This window comes from Cricetulus griseus, chromosome 3 (assembly GCF_003668045.3).
Source record: "Cricetulus griseus strain 17A/GY chromosome 3, alternate assembly CriGri-PICRH-1.0, whole genome shotgun sequence".
NCBI lineage: Eukaryota > Metazoa > Chordata > Mammalia > Rodentia > Cricetidae > Cricetulus > Cricetulus griseus.
Window position 1 is genome coordinate 160,210,165 of NC_048596.1, and position 21,512 is coordinate 160,231,676.

General features: G+C 53.1%; 1 long non-coding RNA gene and 4 other non-coding genes across 8 annotated transcripts; 2 read left to right on the forward strand and 3 right to left on the reverse strand.

The window, feature by feature from the left end:
• The first annotated feature begins 1,146 nt into the window (after window positions 1-1,146).
• Mir3074-2 (microRNA mir-3074-2) lies at window positions 1,147-1,229 on the forward strand. Its single transcript, NR_162762.1, has one exon. It is a non-coding gene; the product is annotated as a microRNA mir-3074-2 (primary transcript).
• Mir24 (microRNA mir-24) lies at window positions 1,148-1,225 on the reverse strand. The gene has a single exon (NR_105184.1). It is a non-coding gene; the product is annotated as a microRNA mir-24 (primary transcript).
• A 50-nt stretch (window positions 1,230-1,279) lies between the features above and the next one.
• On the reverse strand, window positions 1,280-1,360 carry Mir27a (microRNA mir-27a). The gene has a single exon (NR_105189.1). It is a non-coding gene; the product is annotated as a microRNA mir-27a (primary transcript).
• Window positions 1,361-1,446: 86 nt separating this feature from the next.
• Mir23a (microRNA mir-23a) lies at window positions 1,447-1,522 on the reverse strand. The gene has a single exon (NR_105182.1). It is a non-coding gene; the product is annotated as a microRNA mir-23a (primary transcript).
• A 7,883-nt stretch (window positions 1,523-9,405) lies between these two features.
• On the forward strand, window positions 9,406-18,708 carry LOC107979650. 4 transcript variants are annotated; one of them, XR_003483458.2, is made up of 4 exons: window positions 9,406-10,255; window positions 15,939-16,112; window positions 16,892-17,015; window positions 17,227-18,708. It is a non-coding gene; the product is annotated as an uncharacterized LOC107979650 (long non-coding RNA). The 4 variants fall into 4 exon arrangements; XR_003483459.2 differs by lacking the exon at window positions 9,406-10,255 and adding an exon at window positions 11,141-11,740; XR_003483460.2 differs by lacking the exons at window positions 9,406-10,255; window positions 15,939-16,112 and adding an exon at window positions 16,644-16,781.
• Window positions 18,709-21,512: the final 2,804 nt, after the last annotated feature.

Here is a 21,512-nt window from a genome sequence, read left to right on the forward strand (position 1 = left end):
GGATCTAGGACATTGCTCTTGGGTTAGCAATTTCCCTCATGGAACTGGAGTGCAGCACAGGTTTGCCAGCCACTAATGTCCTAGTAGGCTTCGTGACTCCATATCACACCTCCAATCAAAGTTCCTTTACACATTAATTCTCTCACACACCCCAGGCCTGAGTTATGCCTCCGGTCCAAGCTGCCCCCAAATGTCACCTGCTCAGCAGGGTTAGGGATAGGTGAGGTCAGGGCCAGAGTAGGGTGTAAGGGTGTACCAATATCTCAAAACTCCAGACACCGAGGGAGGGCTGAGTCAGGTCAGCCTGGTCTACAGAGAGACACTGTCTCAAAATAAGAGAAAAGAAAAAAGCCAACAGTCCACATGGGAGGCAGGAATGAAGAAACATCAGACCTTAAGGAATGAAGCTGGGAAGCTTTTATTTAATTGGAAAACAGGCACAACATTCAATACAAGCTCCACCTCTCTGTTCTTCCACCCAAGCCTCCATTTGCCGCTACCCAGGGTTGGGAGGGGACACTGGGTGATCTGGGAAGTGTAACTTAACCCCATGCCAATGCCTGCATCCTGTCTGGTTTGGAGATACAGGCAACTTTTTAACTTCCAAGCCTGGAGACTACTCCAGCAAGCCCCAGTACCAGGGGAAGGGGTGGATCTGTTCCTACCCTTTTAGGGCCCTGTGGACTTGCTCCCTGAATCACTGTCTCCAGTGGAAAGCTGCAGGCCTCGTGGGGCACCAAGCACACCGGGTAAGGTCAGTGCTTTGTTGCGGAAGCTGGGAGTTGGCATTTAACTGTCAGAGGGCCAAAAGCAGCTTCCTCTTGGGTAAGTGACTGCAGGGAAGGTGTAAGGGGTGGTGCCTGGGCCCCGCTGGGCTTATGAGAAGAAGGGCTGCAGGCCCTGAGGGGGTACAGCTGGCCTGCCTTTTATGCAAGGGTCAGCCACTCATCCATCTCTTCTCTGTGGGGACCATAAAAAATCTCAAGGTGTGGCCATGTGGAGTGGCATATCCAGATGAAGGTTAGAGGAAGGGCTATAGCAGATAGCTGGGCCTAGGCACAACTGATGGGCCCACTCCTCCCAGGTCCCTACTCCATCCAGGTCTCAAGTCATGACAGACATTCTGTAGGGGTGCCAGCTCCTAGGGGGCTGGACTCCTGTTCCTGCTGAACTGAGCCAGTGCACTGGAATCAACTGTTTCAGCTCAGTAGGCACAGGAGGCGGAGCCCAGGGAGAAGGAGGCAGAGCAGGGTGGGCAGCAGAGTCTGAGGAGATGGGGCCCGGGGGAGCGGAACTTAGCCACTGTGAACACGACTTGCTGCGGACCTTGCTCACAAGCAGCTAAGCCCTGCTCCTCAGGCCAGTTGTCATGCTGGGCTTCTCTCTCACCCAGTACCCAAGATAGGCAGTCATCCTTGGCAACTGGAGCCTCCAAGGCAGAGCACAAGGTCAGTTGGAAATCCCTGGCAATGTGATTTGTGACTGGCATCAAATCCCATCCCCAGGAACCCCAGCCGGCCAAGGCACAGTGAGGGGACAGCAAGCAGGATCGGAGTGTAGCACCTATGGAGAAAAAGAGAGGAGAGAGAATGAGATAGGGAATATTCCTGCTTGCTGGCTTATCATTTCTTATTACATGGCAGGGTCTCCCATGGCTGAGGCAGTTTCTGAACTGGTGATTCCCCTGCCTCCACCTCTGGAGTCTAGAATTACAGGCTCACCTCAACACCCTCAGTTTACATGGTGCTAGGGACAGAGCTACACCCCAGCCCTCCATCTGCTTCCAGGACAGAAGCCTCCCCACAGAGGAGCATCCTAGGGAGAACTGAGTGAGCCAGCTAGATGCTGGGCTCCCAGGAGTGCCTCTAGCCCCAGCCCTACAAAGTCGGAGGTGCCCAGGAAGCCCTACAGGCCAGACAGGACACAAAGCCCCCTCAGCGCTTTCCACTCAGTCTGTTTCTCTCTCCACCCACAGCCCTGAGCCCAAAGCAGGCCAAATGGGGCCAAGGAGAGAGGAAGCTGAGGGAGGTGGGTGGTTGAGGGAGGAAGTGACCTCACCCCAGCTGGCGCCACTTCCTAGAAGCCTGAAAGGCAGAGGGAACTCCAGTACCTCCTCCTCCTGCCTCCATAGCTGTCTCCTCCACAGCCTGCTCAGACACACCCCAGCCCCACCAACTCAGCACCCATGCTGGGAGAAGCAGGCCTCTCTACCCCAATAACTCAGCAAAGTTTAAGCATCTGCTCCTCAAGTTTCCCAGAGGCCTTCCAAGCCTCAGTTTCCCCATCTGTAAAGTAGACCAAGAATAATTGTGGTTGGTGGCTCAAGTTTATCTCAGCATTGGGGAGACTGAGGCGGGAGAGTTGTCAAGAATCAAAGGCCTGCTTAAGCTACATAATGAGTTTTAGGCCAAACTAGGCTACAGTCTGAGACCCTAGTCTTAAAACAAACAAAGACCCTCTACCAGGTAGGTCAGTATAAATTTACAGAGAAGAAGCTATTTGATACTCAGCATCCAATGTAGAATAGCTCCTACATGCCAATTAAAAGTTTCAGGGCCAGCAAGATGGTCCAGCTAGTAAACATACTCTCCATCAAGCCCAATGCCATGAGCTCAAACTCCAAGAAACACATAGTAGAAAAACATACTGACCCCTTGCAAATCATCCTCGAATCTCTCTGCACTTGTGACCACACACACTCAAATGTAAAAAATTCAGGATTGGAGAGATGGCTCAGGAGTTAAGAGCAGTTGTTCTAGCAGAGGACCTACATTCCCTTCCCAGAACCCACCTGGTAATCACAGCTGTCTATAACTCCGTTCCAAGAGTTAGAGACATATATGCTCTCTTCTGTCCTCTGTGGGTTCCAGGCACACATATGGTGCACATGCATACATGCAGGCAAACACTCATACAATAAAAATAAATTGTCAGGAATGGTGGTATGCACCTTTAGTTCCAGCACTTGAAAGGCAAAGGTAATCAGATCTCTCTGAGTTGTTCAAGGCCAACCTTGAGTAGGGAGTTTTAGACCAGCCAGAGCTACATAGTGAGACTGTCTCTCAAATAAAGCATGGAGAGATGACTCAGTGGTTAGGAGCACTAGCTGCTATTGCAGAGGACCTGAGATCAGTTCCTAGCACCCACATCAGGTGGCTCACAATGGCCTGTAACTCCAGCTTCAGGGGATTTCACTCCCTCTTCTAGTCTCCGAGGGCACTGCACTGACATGCACAAACCCACACACAGACCAGACAACTGTGTTTTAAAAAAATTCAGGGTCTGAGGTGATAGGTCAGTCAATAAAGTGGTTGCCATGCAAGCACAAAGCCCCGCCTTGTCCCCAGGCATGGAAGCTCACACTTGTAATTCTGGTCTTTGGAGGTAGAGCCAAAAAGACCCCCTAGGGTTCACAAGCACCAGCCACACCTATTGGTCCAGCTCCAGGTCCCAGTGAGATACCCTGTCTGAGAACAAGGGAAGGGCTGGGAGATGGCTTTAGTGGTAAAGAGAGCTTGTTGCCCCACACCTCCCCCCCCACACACACATACAGGGTTTCTCTGAGTAGCCCTGGCTGTCCTGGAACTCACTCTGTAGACCAGGCTGGCCTCAAACTCACAGAGATTCACCTGCCTCTGCCTCAAGAGTGCTGGGATTAAAGGCGTGTGCCACCATGCCTAGTAGCACTTGTTCTTGCAGAGGACCTGAGTTCAGTTCCTTGCATCCACACAGTGGCTCACAACCATCTGTAACTCCAGTTCCAAGAAATCTCTTTGACCTAGGACACCAGGCACACACATTCCTGATAAACTGCACTTGAGGTTACACTCTGTACACACGCACGCACGGAGGAGGGTAAGATTTTCAGACAGCTCATGTGTCATAAAAGCCTACAGTAGCACACACTGATCCCAGCACACACTGATCAGGAGGCAGAGGCAGGAAGATCTACGGGACTTTGAGGCCAGCTTCGTCTACAGAGTGAGACCCTTTCTCTCAAAAGGAAAAAGAGTCGGGGAAAGGCCTATGGCTGGGTGAATTCAATTCTGGAGCTTTGGGCCTGCCAGTGAGCTGTGCAGCTTCTTTGCTGGTTGACATAGTCAAAGAACACAGCCTCTCTGGGACAAGTCTTTTTATCTGCAAAATAGCAATAATAAATTATTTTAGACCCTGGTATAATGGCATGGACTTGAAATCCCTGCATCCAAGAGGGATAGAGAAACTCAACCTAGAGGTCAGCCTGGGCTACCAAGTGAGACTGTATTTCAAAAGAAAGGAGCTAGAGAAATGGCTCAGTGGTTAAAAGCACTGGCTACTCTTTCAGGGGTTCCAGGTTCGGTTCCCAGCATCCACATAGTGGCTGGCAACTGTTTGTAACTCCAGTTCTAGGGAATCTGACACCTTCTGGACTCTGCAGTCACCATACACACATGTAGACAAAACACACACATAAAATAAATATCTATTTTTGTTTTTTTGAGACAGAGTTTTTCTGTGTAACAGCCCTGGATGTCCTGGAACTTGCTCTATAGAACAGGGCTGGCCTCAAACTCACAGAGAGCCTTTGCCTCCCAAATTCTAGGATTAAAGGTATACATCACTACCACCTGGCTAAATAATTTTTAATTAAAGAAAAAAAAAAAGCAACTGGGGTGAGGCTCAATGGCAACTTGCTGGCCCAGCATACCAGTCCTGGCTCCATCACCAGCACCTTAACAATGAAATGTTATGGTAAAAACATGTAATCTCAGCATTCAGGAGGTGGAGACTGGGGATTAGAAATTCAAGGTCATCCTTGGCTACGGAGCAAGGTGGAGGCCAGCCTGGGATACATGAGACTCTCAAAACGAAATCTTAGGGCTGAAAAGATGGCTCGGTGGTTTAGATCGCATATTGCTCTTTCAGAGAACCGGAGTTTGGTTCCCCAGCTCAGGACTACCTGTGGTTCCAACTCCAGGGGATCTGGCACCCTCTTCTGGCTCTGTGGACACCTACACATACATGCACATACCCAAAAATAAAAGTCAAATTCATCTCAAAAAAGAGAGAACATCTCCGCTTCCTAAGTAATTGGGAGTCCTTGGATGACATCAGGACAGGATTCTGTCATATCAACGACAAGCAGGACAATGGCTCGTAATATAGATCTGGCATTACCTCTCTCTGAGGAATAGGGATTGAGAGATGTTCTGCTGTGTCTCCCTGAACACACACACACACACACACACACACACACACACACACACACTGAGAGATGAGATGTTCTGCTGTGTCTCCCTGAACACACACACACACACACACCACACACACACACACACACTGAGAGATGAGATGTTCTGCTGTGTCTCCCTGAACACACACACACACTCACACACACACACACACACACACACACACACACACACACACACACCCCTACCTCCATCACCACCGCACATGAATGCACGCTGACTACCCTCCTTTCCACCAAGTCCCAGCCCAGCTCTGTCCCTTTGGGGTCTGGGGGCAGCCCAGTGCCTCAGGCTGGCCAGCCTCCCCAGTCACCTCCGGAAGTGAGACAGCATATTCGTCCCGGGGACTAGAACGGGAAGGGCGGCCATTTGGCCAGGCTGGTTTCCTGTGGGGTTTCCCCTACAAAGAGCCCAAGGCTGCGGCCAAGGCCACTCCCATCCTCACACACCAGAGGTCTGTGTCTGGTGTGAAGGGACATTACCACGCAGGTGTCCAGGAGCTGGGACAACCTGTACCAAAAATTGTGCCTCTCTGCCTCATAAGAAGAGGGGACCCAAAGGGGCAGAGGTCAGGCGCTGGAGACCACGGGGAACAGGGCGAGTCTTGGGCTGTGGCACCCCAGCCGGTGTCTGTACACACAGCCTTCAGGCCCTCGGCATCTCTGGAGGACCCATAGCGGACCCCAAGACGGAACCGGGGCAGAGGCCCCGCGGCGGTCCCCAAGCTTGATCCTCAAATACTTTCCACCCTCGCGCAGCAGCGAGGATCGGAAAATACCGAGGGCTGCAGGCCCCGCCCCACCCCGCCCCCGCCCCGGTCACCAGCGCTCGCTAATGGCCCAGACTCTTCCCAGGAGCTTGGCGGCTGGGCCCGGGCCAGCCCGACCTGCGGCGCAGATGCCTGCCCTCCACGCCGGTCCCCACGCAGGGACAGACAACCCGCTCGGTTTGGGGGCAGGGCATGAGCAAGTGGGTGGGCCCGGTGCCGACCTGGGAGTGGAGGGGGCGCAGGAAGGGGTGAGGGAGTGCTGAATCACTTGGTATAAATAGGGAAAGACAGCCACGTCCCACCCTCGCTGCCCGCCAGCCACACAGTCCAACCAAATCCCCTACTCCATTTCTTAAAATTCCTTTTGCGGTGCTGGAGACGGACCCAGTGCCTGGCACGCGCTGGGCTAGTGCTCTACCACTGAGTCACATCCCCAATTCTTGCGTTCCCCTAAAGCCAATTGGAGTCCACAGAGTGAAGTTCATCCCAGGCCCTGGCCTAGCCTGGGACAGGAGATGGAAGCAGGGACCTCCAACACTCAACTGGAAGGCTCTGGCTCACTCCCTTAACACTCCAAAACTTCCAGGAACTAGCCAGGCACCGTGAGGCATGTCTGTCATTCCACCATTCAGAAGGCTGAAGCAGGAGGATTGCAATGTGTTCAAGACCATTGTAGGCTATGAAATATGACTGTCTCAAACCCCAAAACAGACTGGGGTGGAGTGCTTGCCTACTTTACAGGAAGCACAGGGTCAGTGGATTCCATCCTAAGCACAAATCCTGCATAGTGTTGCACACAGGTAAGCCTAGCACTCAAGAGGTGGAGGCAGAAGGACCAGGGTTCAAGGCCAGCCTTGACTACTTATCCAGTTCCATGCCAGCATAGACTGACTACATGGGGCCATGCCTCAAAAAAGTTCTTTTGTTAAATAAGGTTAATAATTATCATTCCCAGGCCCAAGGCTTACGGTTCCTGAGCCCTGAAAGTGTACTTGTGGCTGGATGACACCCAGTCCTGGAAGGCAATTCTAAAGACAAAAGGGAGGTAACAAGGGGTATCTCAAATTTGTTCCCCCAGCCCCTGTGCCCATCCTGGCCACCCAACCCTGCTCTGCCCGGGGCCACAGCTCAGTAGCCACACCCAGGGTGGCGCCAGCTCCAGCAGCCTGAGGCAAGGCGCCGCTAGAGTGTGACTCAGCCATGCCCGGCATGGCGTTGTCCTTCCCTCCCCAAGAATTCTCACGCCCACGCCACCACCCTTAGTTCTTCCCCATGGCCAGCTATGAAGACACACATCCATGTCCACTCAGGATATTCAGGGATGAAGAGACCAGAGCACCATACAGGAGACTAGGAGGGGCAAGGTGTGCGCTGTTACACCGCTTATCCTAATGTTCCCATTTACAGATGGAAAAACTGAGGCAGAGACATTCTCAGCGCTGTCTACACTTCCTCCATAAAGAAAAGAACGTCCATCTCATACTTGAGAGATGCAGGCTGGGGAGTGGGGAGTTCAAGACCACTGTTGGTTTTGTGGCAAGTGTGATGCCAGCCAAGGATACAAGAAACCCTGTTTCCATCTGTTAAAAGGGATGGAGATGTAGCTCAGACAGTAGAGTGGTTCCTGGCTTGCACAGACCCTGGGTTCAACCCCCAGCACTTTGCAGGCCAGGAGTGATGCAGGCCTGAGATCCCAACACTCTGGCTGTGGCGACAGGAGCTTCCGAAGTTTGAGGCCAGCCTGGGACTCCATCTCAAAAAGCAAAACAACTAGAAGCTGCTATTGGAACAGGAACAGGGTAGGCACGGTGCTAGTGCTGCATCCCAGAAAGCTGAGGCAGGAGAATTGCAGCGAGTTCCAAGCCAACCTGGGCACACACTGTTCTGACTCAGCCTATGCCCCAGAGAGACCCTCCCGTTCCCACACAGGCCTGTTTGCAGGGAAGTGCAGAAGGCTGGGGCTAGCTGGAAACATCTGGCCTCCACTTGCAACAGGCACAGGGTGGCCATGGCATGGGGGTGCCTCGTGGGGCACCAGCCTTGGCTGTCTCTCTCCAGCAAGCAAGAATCTGCCAAACTCAGAGGCCGGGCCAGCGCAGACAGGCCCGACCCCCTGGACACGCCCTGTCACGCATATGCGCCGCGTGCCAGCCCTGGGCTGGGCCCACAGCTATTTTAAGGCCCCCTGGAAAGTCCTCAAGCAAGGCCTGACCAGTTGGGGGGTCTTAAGGATGCTCTCAGGGTCCCCCACCCGGACAAAGACAGAGAGCCATAATGCTCCCCAGGGCTCGGGCCTCCGTGCTCCTCCCTTCTCAGCTCTGTGGTGGTGTGAACACATGTGCCCAGGCTGGCCCAGGCACAGTGCGTGGGTGAGCGGCCCGGGCGAGCCCGCATCACCTCGCCTGGAAGCCTGCGCACCTGTCGGGTTGCTCCTGCTTTGGGCTGGGCTGGCGGGGACAGCCCGGTGCCAGGGTCCTCCAGCCCTTACACTTACCTTCTCGGGCCACCCTGCCAGGGGCGGGCAGCTGCTGGAGGCTGGGAAGGGGGCAGGTACAGGGAGCCAGGGCACTTCCTAGACACTCAGATGGCCAGTGGGGCCTGGCCAGGAGGGAAGGTCACGCACAGCCCAGGGGTTCGGTGGCCTGCAAATCTAGAGGTCAGTCTGGGGCCAGCACAAGACATCAGGCCTCTAGTGAGGACCAAGGGCTGTGGCCTCGGCTGCTCCACGCCGGGGTCAGGCCGCCAGGCCCCCGCAAGTCTACCTGCTGTCGCCCGCAGTGGGATCCAGCTCCTGCCTCCGGGGCCGGCCGGTCGCGGCCCCTCTCTCGTCCCCGGCCCGAGCGGGAAAGTTGCTGCCGCCCGCGCCCCGCGAGTCTCTCCCGGGCCGGACCCCACTTCCCCGCGGGGGAGGGGAGCCGGGCTCCGCGCGGGCGAGACGACGCCGGCCGCGCCCCACCCCGCCGGCCGGCCCAGATCGCCTTTAAAACCTCCGCGTCTCCTCCCCCCACGGCCGGGCAGGGGGCGGGCGCGGGGCGGGGCGGGCGCCGCCGTCATGTGCCCCCGAGGCGGCCCGCCCCACGCTCTCTCTCCTGTCCCCCCCAACTCAGGCCCAACTTTCTCCATATCCGGAATGAGTTTGGGCCTGGGTACTCTGGGGTCCTGCCAAATAGGAACCTTCACTTCCACAGCACCTTCTCCAGTCTAGGAAGTCCCTCCTTTTATCTCACCCAACCCTCTCTTGCTGTTGTGGAAAAGAATTTCTGACTCTAGGCCAGGTGACCCCTGAGTCTGGGCCCCTCCCCTTTCCAGGCTTCCCGGCACCCTCTCTCACACATCGGGGACCTCTGGGAGACTCCACAGCTACGGGTATATCCCTGAAAAAGAACCCCCTCCCCCACACCATCCTTCCCTTTTTCTGTGTGTCTCGCCCTCTTCATCCTTAGACCTCCCCTCCGCCGTCAGGAACACGGTGGCATTGTTCCCCTGGACGGGGCCCTGCCTCAGGGCCTGGACTGGTGCCCAGGTAGGGGGCCAGGAACAAAACCCAGCCAAGGAGGGGTAGGATGCCCTGTGTGGCCACACCAACCTCCTTGGGCATGTCGGGCTGCCACTTGGCGTTCTGCAGGCAGGACAGAGGCGAATGGACCCCAGCGCACACTGCACCATGCCACAGCACGCACGGGTCAGGGCCTTCCCAGAACTGGGCGCAGTTTTTCTAACAACTTCCAACAAAGACTGCCACGGAGCCCCATTTTGTGCCCTTTGAATAATGCTAGGGGAGATGAATGGCCCGGCACATGCCAGGTGGGGCACTCCAGGGACCGGTTAGCGGCTCAGCTCAGCACTCTCACACTTTGGGGTCTACATGGAGTTGGGGTTGAAGCCATACCAAGTTGTCACCCCAGAGGCCCAAGCCCTGGGGACTCTTAAGCTTCCTTCCACGTGGGGCCCAAGAGGCAGGTTGGCCCAGACTGCAGAATCTGGCAGGTTGGGGCATGAGAGAAAAAAGAGCGGCCCACCCGTCTGGGGCCCTGGGGGAGGATTTGGGGTGGCACAGAATTCTCCAACACAGGGCGGGCCCTGGAAGCTGTGAGAGATGGCTTCAGGGCCCCCGAGGAGGTATAAATGACGACAAAAGGTTGGACTCCAGAGGCTGAGGCAGGAGAATCACAGGTTGAAGACCAGCCTGGGCTGCAGAATGTGACCCTGTCTAGGAGGTAGGAAGATCAATTCAAAGGCATCCTTGGGATACATGGTGAGTTCGAGGCCAGTTTGGACTGTATGAGACCCTGTCTCAAAAAAATAAAAGAGATATATAAAGGGGGAGGGAGGGAGAGAGAAGGGGGGGACATGGTCGCACGGGGTCCCCTGGTGTCCTGTGTACACACCATTCACACAGAAGAAACACACAGACTCTGGCACAGACAGCCTCTGGGGTGTGCCCTCTACTCGCCCCTGTGTAGGCCCATCACCCTGTCCGCAGATACACATTGCCATAGTTTCATCTGTCCTCTGTGGACTCTCCTTTTTTCTTTCCATTTTGCTTTGTTGAGACAGTCTCACCATGTACCCCAGGCTCAAGTTGCTTGGGGACTCATGAGCCTTCTGCCTCAGTTTCCCCAGTGCTCAGATGGCAGTCTGGCCTGGGGACACCCATTCACCAATGAATCGACTGGTTTATTACTCTCCTGAGTGGCTTGGGTCAGTCTGGCTCATGCAACAACTCCCAGCCCCAGAGAAGAAATCCTGACCCTCACTGTCTGTAGCTGCCCCAGCCCAAAGCCAGGAGCCAATGGGATCCCAGCTCACCAAACTCCGCTATTGATTCTTTTGTCATATAAGAAAATGGAGAGGTCCGGGACAGGCTGAGACCAGACGCGCGCACATGCACACAAACACACAAACACATACATGCACACACACACACACACACACACACACACACTCACACACACACACACACACACACACACACACTCACACACACACACACACACACACACACACACACACTCACACACACACTCACACACACACACACACACACTCACACACACACACACTCACACACACACACTCACACACACACACACACTCACACACACACACACACACACACACACACACACACACACACACACACACTCAGCTGAAATGTCTGAGTGCCGGGTCTCTAGTTCTATCATCCTCTAGCCCACAGGAAGTGAAACATTTAGATCCCACCAGGTTGGTGCAACAGGGAAGGGCTGGATCAAGGGACCCTGTCAGGTCTGAAGGTCGCCCTACAGGTCACCCGGGAGCACTCGGAGGGCGCCCAGGGCCCCATGGCAACGCAGCACAGAGACATCAAACAGGGAGGCCGCACGTCACTGCGGTCAGGGAGGCTCCTCCCCACTGGCTAGCGGCTGGCTCCTCAGGCCGTCAGGCAGCCCGCCTCCTGTCGCCGTGGCGACCGGCTGTGTTGTGGACTGTCCCGGGCCCACCAGATCCCTGCCCCCTCGCTGGGGCACTGCCGCTCCCCGCATCCGGGGCGGGCGCCCAGCTCTGTCATTCAGCCGCCCGTGTGCGGCCTAGTGCCGGCAGAGTGGCCTGCCTTTTGCGGCTCAGAGTCCCCTGGGGACAACAGCTTTGCCGGGGTCTCTGGAAGGGTGGATGGCCACGGAGTGGGTAGTTGCCAGGATGCTGTTGGGGTGGATGTCACAGGAATGGCCAACAGGCTAACTACTAGGACGATGTTGGGGTGGGTGACACGGGAGTGGCCCCCGGGGTTGGGTAGTTACCCTGACGATGGGGTGGGTGACACGGGAGTGGCCCCCGGGGTTGGGTAGTTACCCTGACGATGGGGTGGGTGACACGGGAGTGGCCCCCGGGGTTGGGTAGTTACCCTGACGATGGGGTGGGTGACACGGGAGTGGCCCCCGGGGTTGGGTAGTTACCCTGACGATGGGGTGGGTGACACGGGAGTGGCCCCCGGGGTTGGGTAGTTACCCTGACGATGGGGTGGGTGACACGGGAGTGGCCCCCGGGGTTGGGTAGTTACCCTGACGATGGGGTGGGCGACACGGGAGTGGCCCCCGGGGTGGGTGACACGGGAGTGGCCCCAGGCCTAAACCAGCACCAGGGACTGGCATGCAGCCCCGGCCAAAGGAAGGAGGGGGAGGCGACAGAAGATGTAAGGTTTGTGTGCGGCGGCCGCTAGGCGCAGGAGCGCGTAGGGTTAAAGAGAACCCTTCTCGGGGTCTCCCCTCCTCGACCCCCCCTTCCGGGGGATTTCGGGGCCCCAGCCCCTCTTACGTCAGTGCGGTTGCTATAGCAACCGGCTGCCTTTCCCAAATAAAATTACTGCGGGCGAGCAAAGTTTCCTGGAGTCTGCCATGGAGTAAACAATGGCAGGGGAGGGGCTCGGCACTGGGGTCCCGAGGCCGGAGCGGGGCGGGGGGGGGCATCCCTGTCCCAGGGATCTGGGAGATAGGTCCGGACAAGGGGACTGAGTGCGGACGCCCCCGCCGCTCCCACGCGTGTGCACTTCCTGTCGCTGGCTCCGGGGGGAGGTAAAACAAGCCGGCAGGCAACAACCGGAGCAGGGACAAGGAGGACCAGGCCCACCGAATCCGCCAAACCCATAAGCCAGGGACTTAAAATGATCCCCCACCCCTTCCCCCGGCCTCACCTAACCTCTAAAATGGGAACAGATCCGCATCCATTGGCTTCTGCCAGGTTCAGGGAGGGACCCCAGGTTAGGGCCAACGCCAGTTAAATGACTTGTGTGCCAGGTGTGCTTGCTACCCCCCTCCAAGTAGGGTTCCCAGATCTCAAAGCATGCAGTTCCATTTGAGTTTTTGTTTCACTGGCCAGGGAGGGCATGTTTTGAAAGACAGGGTCTCCTACTATAGCCTAACCTGGCTTGGAACTTAGGCTGTAGTTTAGGTTGTGCTAAAACTGACAATCTTCCTCCCTCAACCTTCCAAGCGGTGGGATTACAGCCCCAGCCCATAGTCTTGCTCTGCCTCTGCTTTCTGTCTGAGTGTGATTATGAGTCAGGGGTAGTGCTGCACGACTGCAATCCCAGTCCTTGGGAGGCCAGCCTAGTCTACACAGTGAGTTCCAGGACAGCCAGAGCTACACCGTGAGATCATTTTGAAAAACAACCAAAACAATGTGTCCTGTGCAACATTTAGTAGGCAGAGATACTAAGACAAAAAGTTACACTAAAATTGACTTACTCTATCGTAAATTCAAATGTAACTGGAAGGGCTTTTTATTTCATTTGTATTTTTTATTTTTATTATTTATTTGGTTTTTTTGAGACAGGGTTTCTCTGTGGCTTTGGAGGCTGCCCTGGAACTAGCTTTTGTAGACCAGGCTGGTCTCGAATTCATAGAGATCCGCCTGCCTGTGCCTCCTGAGTGCTGGGATTAAAGGTGTGCGCCACCACCGCCCGGCTTCATTTATATTTTAATTAGTGGATTTTTTGAGACAGGGTCTTACTCTGTAAACCTGACTAGATTGGAACTCACTCTGTAGACCAGGCTGAATTGTAGAGATCCACCTGCCACCGACTCCTTAGTGCTTACAATAAAGGTGTGTGCCACCACACACAGCACGAAGGGTTTTGTTTTTGTTTTGTTTTTCTTAACACCAGACTGGGTTTCTCTGTGTAGCCCTGGCAGTCCTGGAACTCGCTGTGTAGACCAGGTTAGCCTCGAACTCAGAGATCTGCCTGCCTCTGCTTGTGATTAAAGACATGCCCAACCACTGCCTTGTCCGGCATGAATTTTTTTTTTCTTGGTTTTTCAAGACAGGGTTTCTTGTGTAGCCCTGGCTGTCCTGGAACTCGATTTGTAGACCAGGCTGACCTTGAACTACCTGCCTCTGCCTCTAGAGTGCTGGGATTAAAGGTATGTGCCACTACCACCAGGCTCCCAGCATGAATTTTTAAAAACTATATTTTATGTGTGTTTCTGTCTCTGTGTGCGGTGAAGGCCAGAAGAGGGTCTCTGATTCCCTTGTAGCTGCAGTTGACAGGCAATCTGCTCCTCCCAGGCGGGTGCTGGGCTCTCTGGCTTAAGAGCCCTCCAGTAGCCTACAGCTCTCTACTCCCCACCAGGTCCCTTCCACCCTACATTCTCAAAAGAAGCAGCGGAATCCAGTCCTCTCCCTCTCTCTCAGTTCCATCTCCACTCACACCTCTGCAAGATAAAAATCTTTGATGCTGGATTTTTAGTGTTGAACACTGTTTTGAGATGGGGTGGCCTGAGACTCCCTAGGTAGCCAGAGATAACCTTGACCTCCTGCCTCCTTCCACTGAGTGCTTCTACAGGCACCACACAGCTCTACCAATGTTTACACAGTGTTAGCTCAGAAATAGGGCTCTGAGCATGACAAGAAAGCCCCTGCCAAGTGAGCCATATCCCCAGCCCTGTTTGGTTATTTTTGAGATAGTCTCGGTATATAGCCCCGATTTGCAATCGCCCTGCTTCGGCTTTATAAATTGTAGGATTACAGTTGTAGACCACTGTCTATGCTAGTTAGACATCACCTTCTTACTTGAAGTGGACGCTGAGACATGAGTTTGCTGTGTAGTCCAGGCTTGGTGGAGCTCACTACATTGTTAGGGCTAGCCTCTAACTTGAAGTAGTCTGTTGCAGAATATTTGTTTACACTGTAAAGGTTTGTATCTGCCTAGAGCTAAATGACCGAAAACTAGGCAGGAGGGGCTTCTGGCTTGGGGGGGGGGTGCTGCAAGGAGGAGTCTAGGCTTGGGATTTTGCCAACAGACTCAGACTCAGGGCAAGCCGCGTATGCTAAACTAAGAAGAGGTAACCGAGCCACATGGTAGAACATATCTATATCTATCTATATTATATCTATATCTATATATCTATATGGTCTTCCAGAGGACTTGGGTTCAATTCACAGCACCCACATGGTGGCTCACAACTGCAACTCCAGTTCCAGAGGATCTGACACCTTCACACCAATGCACATAAAATAAATTTTTAAAATATGTATGGGTTAAGTTATAAGAGCTAGTTGGGAAAAAAACAAGTTAAAGCCAAGCTTTCATAATTAATAATATTTGAAGGCTGGCAGTCCAAAGACAGTCCAACAAGAAAGCTTGTCCCCCTGCCTCTGCCTCCCACAGTGATAGGATTACAGGTGTATCATGTTATAGCTGAATATTTTTTCATTTTCTTTCTTTTCTTTTTTTTTTTTTTTTTTGGTTTTTTTGAGACAGGGTTTCTCTGTGTAGCTTTGGAGGCTGTCCTGGCACTAGCTCTGGAGACCAGGCTGGCCTCGAACTCACAGAGATCCATACCTGCCTCTGCCTCCTGAGTGCTGGGATTAAAGGTGTGCGCCACCAACACCCGGCTCATTTTCGTTTTTTAAAAAGGTTTTATTTTAAATTATGAGTATATGGTGTTCTGGAGAGATGGCTCAGGGGCTAAGAGCACATTGACCTGTAACTCCAATTCCTGGGACTTCCACACGGGTGCACATATATACATGCAGGCATGAAAAACTTGTACATAAAAAATAAATCCAAAATTATGAGTGTGTGTGTGTGTGTGTGAGTGTGTGTGTGAGTGTGTGTGTGCGCGCGCGCGCGCGCATGTACATACAAATAAATACAGGCTCCTCAAGACCAGAAGGGGGCATCAGATCCCTTGGGACTGGAGTTCTAAGCAGTTATGAGCCAGAAACTGATCTCAGGTCCTCTGTAAGAGCAACAAAAGTTCTTAACTACTGAGCCATCTCTCCAACCCCTAAACACCTCCTAAGTGGGACAAAAATCATCTCAGGCAAGCCGGTCATGTTCCTACAAGAGGCCAGGGGAGTGATGACTATTTTGGGATGCTGGGAGCCTAGTGACTGACTGACATTGGGTGTCAGGGAAGGTGACCCAGGAGACACAGTGTTTAACTGTCTGTGTGCAGAGCTCAAAGGCAGCACCCAGGTCCAGCATGAACTTGGCAGTCATGCCCACACACTCTAGAAGATTCCAGATATAACAATTCCAGCAACCATCAAATCATCCACCTGGAATTCTGACCTGTATCCTCAAGAGATGGCAATGATCTGAGACTGTTTCTCAAACTAGGAATGCCCAGGTACGTCATAGGTCATTTGTAAACAATAAATTAGCTAGCTAAATGAACCAAACACAGTGGCTCAGGTCTGTAATTCCGGTGGAGGAAGGAGGATTGGGAGTTGGAAGTCATCTTTGGCTACATAGTGAGTTCTAAGTCAGCCTGTACTACAGGAAACCCTCTCAGCCAGGCAGTGGTGTGGTGCACTCCTTTAATCCCAGCATTTGGGAGGCAGAGGATCTCTGTGAGTTTGAGACCAGCCTGGTCTACGAGATCGAGTACCAGGACAGCTTCCAAAGCCACAGGGAAACCCTGTCTCAAAAAAAGAAAAAAAGAAAGAAAAGAAAAAAACAAGAAACCCTCTCTAACCAAGGAACACCGCCCACCGCCCACCACGACCCAATTAATTTGTTAATGACCGATGTCCAGCACCTTCCTAGGACAGGGAAGTTTAGCAAAAAAAAAAAAAAAAAAAAAAGGATATACTTCATTGGCAGCCTCTCCCACCCCTCCCCCCAGACAGGGTTTCTCCGCAGCTTTGTAGACCAGGACTGGTCAGGACTCACAGAGATCCTCCTCCCAAGTGCTGGGATTAAAGGCGTGGGCCACCCCCCCCCCACCCGTGGCAGCCTTTCGATTGCCACCCTACTCAAGCAGGCTGCTTCTAGGAGAACAGCTTTGATTGTCGAGGTCCAGTTCCCACCATCTTTTCTGCAGGGAACCAGGGGTGAGTCTGGTTTGAGAATTCGATTGTGCTTGAACCGACCACCGATGTCTCTCTTTACCCTCTGCACATACAGGACTGCAGGCCTGATCTAAACCCTGACATGGGGAAGGCCACCAGGGGAGAGCCCCTGCCTGGCTCCTCTCCGGGCTGGAGGCTCGAACCCAGACCAAAGGAGGCTGGCGGCGGCCGTTGCCGGGGTAACGCGCTGTTTGTTGGCGCGGGGGCAGGGCGGGCGGTGACTCACTGCGGCGTGACGCGGACGAGCGGGCGCCGGGCGGGCTGGCAGCCAGCCCAGGGCTGGCGGCGGCGACGGGAGGACTGCGGCGGGGGCACAGCACAGCAGGCCTGGGGTTTGGGCTGCTGCCTCAGTTTACCTTTTACATGAGTAAAATGGAGGTCTCGTTGCAGGAGTAGCCGTTTCTGGTGCCTCCACAGACCACTTCTGAGTGTCCTGCCTGCTCAGACCCCTGTCGCCTCAGTTTCCCCACCTACTGAAGGAGACAGGAAGAGGCGACCTCCAGATCGGTTTGAGAGTTCCATCTATCAAAGTGAGCCAAAGGCTAGCACACCCCAGTAGCCCAGCCCGTTGCCACAAGGAGGAACAGGGGGTACAGGTGCCCTCCATGGTTTCACCCAGCAGCGCAAGGCGACGTGGGTACTCCCGGAAGTGGGTGTGGGTCATAGGCCAAAGTAGTTGCCATGGAAGTGACTGTAGAGGACACTTGTGGAAGCTGGAGCAGGCAGCACCTGCTGCGGGTGGCGTCCGTCCGTCCGGAGGGGGCCTGGGCATGAGTCATTGCCCAGCAATGAGGTTGAGTCACAGGGTGGGGTCCCCCGCACTCCCCCCACCAGCCGCTCCTACAAAGGACCTTTGAGAAGAACTCAGCATCCCCGCCCAGCCTCCAGGCCGTCTCTGGTGTTAGTTGTGGGCATAGACACTTCTGGGCTGCCCCCAGGAGGCTGGCCTGGGCCTGGGTGTCTGCCACATGTGTGAAAAGTCACCATCCAGGGCCTAGCATTCCCAGGGAGGGGGCTTCCTGGCCACCAGAGCCACTGCCAGGACAGCAGACGATCTTTCTTTCTTTCTTTCTTTCTTTCTTTGTTTCTTTCTTTCCTTCCTTCCTTCTTTCCTTCTTTCTTTTCCTTCCTTCCTTCCTTCCTTCCTTCCTTCTTTACTTCCTTCCTTCCTTTCTTGCAGAGCCCACGCAGGCACTCAGCAGGCTGAGTCAGGAATAGCGGGTGCTGGAGGCATCGCCCCATCTTCAGGACCACTCTAGCCTGAGGGGCTTCTCTCCTAGAGACCTTGGAGCCTTCTCAGTCAGGACACAGACAGCCATACCAGGCCTGAGGATGCCAAGAAGCCTCCACTTGGGTACAAGGGTTAAGAAGGAGCCAGTAGCCAGCGGTGGTGTTGTACACCTTTAATCCCAGCACTCAGGAGGCAGAGGCAGGTGGATCTCTGAGTTTAAGGGCTGCTGGTCTACAGAAAGAGTTCCATGATAGCCAGGGCTACACAGAGAAACCCTGTTTCAAAAAAGAAAAAGGAGCCATTTGTGGGAGGTGTATACCTTTAGTCCCAGCACTCAGGCAAGTGGCTCTCTGCATGTTTGAAGCCAGACTGGACTACATATCAAGTTCTAGGCCAGCAAGGATACAGAATGAGACCCCAGGTGGCTTAAAAGGTCAGCTACAGGGAGTGGGTGGTGGAGTGGGGGTACCTGGAGGTGGCTCAGCAGTCCTCCAGAGGATCCCAGCACCCACATGGCTGCTCACAACCCGCAGTAACTCCAGTTCCACGGAACCAGATGTTATCTTAGACATGCACACAGGCAAAACAACCATACTTATAAATAAAAGAGAGATTTAATAAAGCATCAAAAGAGCTGTTCATCAGGTGTTTTTATTTTATTTTTTACATTTGTTTAAATTGGTGGCACATGACTTTAATCCCAGCTCCAGCTCTCACTGGAGGCAGAGGCAGGCAGCTCTCTGAGTCCAAGGCCAGACTAGTCTACATAGAGTTTCAGGAAGGCCAGGGATACAAAGAGAACTAGAGTGAGTGAGTGTGTGTGTGTGTTTGCGCTCATGCACATGGTAGTGGGGTTGTGGTTTATGAATGTATATGGGCACTGTGTTTGAATGAATTGAACTCAGGACCTCTGGAAGCAGCCAGTACTCTTTTTTTTTCCTTCGAGACAGGGTTTCTCTGTGTGGCTTTGGAGCCTATCCTGGCACTCGCTCTGGAGACCAGGCTGGTCTCGAACTCACAGAGATCTGCCTGCCCCTGCCTCCCGAGTGCTGGGATTAAAGGCGTGTGCCACCAACAACCGGTGCAGCTAGTATTCTTAATTACTGAGTCATCTCTGCAGCCCCAACCAAGATGTTTTAAACTGGGTCTGGTGGCAATGAAACTTTTAAACAAAGGCGGTGTGGAAGTAGAATTCATGATGCTCCTGGCCTTTACTCTGCATTAGGGAGGTGGAAACAGGCAGATCTGTAACTTTGAAGCCAGCCTGGTCTACATACCAAATTCTAGGGCTAAACAGTGAGAACTCTTTGTTTTTTCGAGACAGAGTTTCTCTGTGAAACAGCCCTGGCTGTCCTGGAACTAGCTCTTTTAGACCAGGCTGCCTGGAACTCACAGACATCCACCTGCTTCTGCCTCCTAAGGGATTAAAGGCGTGCGCCACTGCCCAGCCCAGGGAGAACTCTTTAAACAACAATAACAAGAAACGGTTGAATGCCACCACTTGATTCCCAGTGCCACGCACATGGTGAGAAAAGAGAACTGTCTTCCAAAAATTGCCCTCTGGACCCCACCTGTGTGTCTTGACATGCTGTATGCACCCCCATACATATATCTGTGGAAAAAATAATTCATACACCACTGAATTGGTAATCAATGTGTTCAAATGTATAAGCATATATACACAGATATGGGCAGATGGTCACCACACTTTGTATTATTTGACTTTATTATTGCTGACTAATGAAACCCTCAGCTTAAAAACAAGTAGCTTTTAATGACTCTCAGCTCACACTATCCTGTAGCTCCAGCTCCAGGGGTCTCCATGGCTGCTATACTCATGAGTGCATGTACACATAATTAAAAGAATGTTTGCTGAGTGTGGTGATGCATGCCTTTAGTGCCAGCACCTGGGAGGCAAAGGCAGGCGGATCTCTGAGTTTGAGGCCAGCCTGGTGTACAGAACCAGTTCCAGGGCAGCCAGGGCTACACAGAGAAACACTATCTTGAAAATCCAAAACCAAAATTGAAATAACAAAAATATTTTTGTGGCTTTTGTTGTTTGTTTTGAAACAAAGTCTCACTGGATAGCTCAGGTGTCATGTATGTCCATGTCCCGGCCCCCCACTCGCCCTCCCATAGCATTTCTCTGTGTAGCCCTGTCTGTCCTGGAACTTACTCTGTAGACCAGGCTGGTCTCAAACTCACAGATCCGCCTGCCTCTGCCACCTGAGTGCTGGGACTAAACACAGGAGCCAACACCACCTGGCTGATTTGACACTTTTTTTTTTTAAAGATTTATTTATATTTTTTCGTGAGCGTTGGTGCTTTGCCTGTGTCTGTCTGTGTGAAGGTGTCAGATCCCCGGGAACTGGAGTTACAGTTGTGAGCTGCCATGTGGGTGCAGCTGGGAACTGAACCCAGGGCCTTTAGAAGAACAACCAGTGCTCTTAACTGCTGAGCCAACTCTCCAGCTCTGATCTGACACTTTTAAATTTTATTTTTATGTGTTTGGGTGTTTTACCTGAGTGTATGTCTGTACATCATGTATGTGCAGTGCTCCTGGAGCCCAGCAGAGAGCATCAGATGTCAGACCTGGAGCTACAGATGGTTGTGAGCTATCATGTGGTGAAGGGAATTTAACCTGGGACCTCTGGAATAACAGCCAGTGCTTTTAGCCACTGAGCCAGCATGCCGGCCCAGTGATTTGACACTTTTGAGTCTGCTGCCGCCCACACGGTTACTGGACACGAGATACAACAGGACCCTCCTGCCTCCGCCTTTCAAGTAGCCGGGACCAGGTTGGGCTGTCGTACCTTGGCCCACAACTTTTTACCATCCCCAACGAAACCTTGAGTTTGTTAGTGGTCACTTCTGCTTTGTCTCTAGACACCAAGTCCTGCCACTCTGGGCTCTCAAGAGTCTACGGATACATGGGTCTCAAGAATGGGGCTTCCTCACTTTGTAGGCTTACCCCAGCCGCAGCAAGTGTCAATCCATTTCTCCCGACCTGTAGAGAGACTGCACTGTGATGGGTGGTGATGGTGATGATGGTGATGATTTGGTGATGGTGATGGTGATGATGATTTGGTGATGGTGATGATTTGGTGATGGTGATTTGGTGATGGTGATGATTTGGTGATGGTGATGGGGGTGGTGATTTGGTGATGGTGATGATTTGGTGATGGTGATGGTGATGATGATTTGGTGATGGTGATGGTGATGGGGGTGGTGATTTGGTGATGGTGATGGTGATGATTTGGTGATGGTGATGATTTGGTGATGGTGATGATTTGGTGATGGTGATGATTATTTGGTGACGGGCTGGGGGACTGAATCTGGGGCTCCCACACATTAAAGAAATGATCACTACTGAGCCAGGTCCCAGTCACCCAACCCCAACTGCTCTTTTTTTTTCTTTAATTTATTTTTATTTAAATTAGAAACA